Source organism: Stomoxys calcitrans, chromosome 3 (genome assembly GCF_963082655.1).
Source record: "Stomoxys calcitrans chromosome 3, idStoCalc2.1, whole genome shotgun sequence".
In the NCBI taxonomy this organism is placed as follows: domain Eukaryota; kingdom Metazoa; phylum Arthropoda; class Insecta; order Diptera; family Muscidae; genus Stomoxys; species Stomoxys calcitrans.
In genome coordinates, this window is record NC_081554.1 from 162,335,352 (window position 1) to 162,338,806 (window position 3,455).

A 3,455-nucleotide genomic window follows, 5' to 3' on the forward strand; every position below is an offset into this window, starting at 1 on the left:
TAAAATAAAAAAAAACATATCTTAAAAAAGCTGTTCTAAGCTGGTCATAATTCAAACAAAATTGAATAAAAAAATTTTTAAGGAAGTTGGCAGAAAATGTTTTCTGTGGCAACTCTAGTCGATATTATAACAATGTTGTATATATGCATTGATATGGAGTTCCTTGCAATGATGGTGATGATGATGATTTTACTAGTGGTGGTGGTGCTGCTGCTGCTACTGCTGTTGGTAGTGCTGGTACTTGGTATGCTTAACTTGACATCTTCATTTGTGTCAAAAGACCATTGAACTCTGAGAGCTCGTGGCTCTGCAAGGAATAGCATAAAACAAAAAAAAAACAGCAAAAACAACAACAGAATAAACAACATGAAAACGAAAACTCCAGCCCGTATATACACGAAGGAGTTGTAAAGTACTCGTATTTCGTGCGTTAAAATACAACATAAACAAAGGAGTAAAGACTGTTTTTTCGCCAGTAGGATTTTACAATTTTCCCCAATGAAAAATTATGGTACATTGTCAATTGTCAACTAAGTTGTTAAGTAAACCACCTACTCCCTGGGAAGAAATAAAAAAATGGTTTGATCATTTTAAAGATTTGTTTTAAAACCCATATGTCTAGAGCGAACCCTATGAATGATTTCCAAAAGTACAAAATATTGTGTTTTGTTTGAATGATAGCTACACTACCGTCTCTTTTTCATTCAATATTAAATCGACGAAAGCTTAGAGGGTTTGTTTTAGCAAGCGTGTAGGTGCGAGATGATGTAGAGGCTTATAAACCATTAGTCAGACATGACTTTCGTAGGCCAGGTACGATTTTCGGCAAGTAAATAAAACTTCAATAATATGCTTAATCGAGTAAGAATTCTGTCCTATAAGGTATAAGTTACTCACTTAAGTCACCAAGCACAATTTTTGAACAAACGGACGAAAAGTCGTAACAACTGCGTTACGCTTAATATCGTATACATTGATATTGTTAAATGTTACTTGAGTAACTTAAAAACGCTTGTATCACCTCTTTTAATGAGTAAACCAATGATCCATTGATCCTGTGTAAGGTAGCACAATAAATAATTCTGTAATACATGGGTATGCAAATAAGAAAAAACGACTGCAAAGTTAAGACGAGCAAAAAAATATGTTAAAAGAAACATATATAAGGGCCTTTGTACAATAAAAACGTTTTTCGATCTCTTGAAATCCAGCAAGGTCTGCGACTGTAGTAGTTGCACAATTGCAGGTATTGTGTTAAACCTATACCAATTTGCTCATTCCATGATGGCTTAGATATCCATCCGAAATACCATGCTAAGATCACAATGTGGACACCCATACCCGTTTTCTTCTCTTATATCAAGCCATCTGTGTAGCAACTTCTAACAGTCATTTGTGCTATGGTACCTCCCGTCTAGTCCGACATCCTTAACCAAGAACTAGCCGCAGACAGAACGAGCAGCTCGTTCAGCTCCTTCCCTATCAGCCGCCTGCGGACGCGCCCTTTAGAAGTTTAGTTATTTTGGCGGCGCCAAATTTAAAGGAGGATATATATTATATAATAGGATATATAATATATAAATATATATATATATATACAGCGGTCAAAAAAAGTATTCATCATTAGCAAAATTGATAATAAATTCACTTATTTTGGGTAATTGAAGAAAATTTAAAGTAAACAAATAACGCAGTTTTATGCAATAGTTTATTTTTCGTAATATGTTTTAAAATAAATTCAAAAAATAATTTTAATTAGCGCAAAAATGCAATTTTATATAATAACACCAAAAACAGAACAAAAAAAGTATTCATCATTGATGTGCTATCATCAAAGTCAAATTCAAATATTATTTGGGAATCCCCCTTTTCTGTTTTATTTAGTAAAGGAGGCTTTGCCCTTGACAGCAAATATTTAATTTCATTGAAAATATAGTTTTTGTCAAAATGGGTCGTAAGCAAAACGAGGTTTCTGATGAGGTAAAAGTTTTGATAATAAAACACCACAGGAATGGTTTAACTCAAAAAACTATCAGTGAAATATTAAATAGACCACGATCTACTATACAATCCATCATCAGAACGTGGACAGAAACGAAAACTGTTGACAATAAACCAAGATCTGGTCGACCAAAAGCACTTTCAGTTGGAGATGTGCGTTGGCTAGTGCGGCAAGTTCAGAAAACTCCGAAGACAAATGCGACCATTCTTCGTAAAAACACTATGGAATATTTAGGGAAGGAAGTTACTACACAAACAATTCGAATACACTCAAAAGGCATAGTTACAGAGGAAGAACTGCACGTAAGAAGCCCTTTATAAATAAAATAAACCGAGTGAAAAGGCTAAACTTCGCAAAAATGTATGTAAAACAGCCCGAATCATTTTGGAAAACAGTCATTTTTGCAGACGAGAGCAAGTTTAATCTTTTTGGGTGCGATGGAAAGGTCATGGTGTACAGAAAACCAAATACAGAGCTTGAAGAACGAAACACAGTTGCTACTGTAAAACATGGTGGAGGTGGTTTAATGGTTTGGGGGTGTATGGCGGCTTCAGGAGCGGGAAATCTTGAAATTATTAATGGAGTAATGGATCATAAGTATTACATTGACATTTTAAAGAGGAATTTAAAAGATAGTGCTGTAAAACTTGGGCTTGGTAATAACTTTCAATATTATCAAGATAATGACCCCAAACATTCTGCTTTAAATACCAAGATGTGGATGCTGTATAACTGCCCCAAAGTCATTAAAACTCCTCCTCAAAGTCCCGACTTGAACCCAATTGAACATCTTTGGGAACATCTCGAACGCAAATTGAGAACGCGCAATTTTTCGAGCAAGAGTCAAATGCAACAGGTGATAATGGAGGAATGGACTAATATAGACCAAAATATAACCGCTAAATTAGTCCAATCGATGTCAAACCGTTTAAAAGAAGTTATAAGACGCGGTGGTCGAATAACAAAGTATTAATTTTTTTAAATTATGTTATTTATTTTTTTGTTTTTTTGCAATGATGAATACTTTTTTTGTTTAATTTTTGTGTTCAGCTGTAAAATGGCCCTTTTTGTTCCAATAAATACTATTTTTTTCTTTAAAAACAATGAAATTGTGTACATATATATCACACAAGCACTACTGCATCATTAGTTTAATATGTTTTTATTCCAATTGTCTTCTGTAGACTTATTAAAAAAAAAACATTGAATGATGAATACTTTGTTTGACCGCTGTATATATATATATATATATATATATATATATATATATATATATATATAATATATATATATAAAAATATATATATATATATATATATATATATATATATATATATAATATATATATATATATATAATATATATATATATATATATATATAATATATATATATATATAAATATATATATATATATATATATATAAATATATATATATATATATATATATATA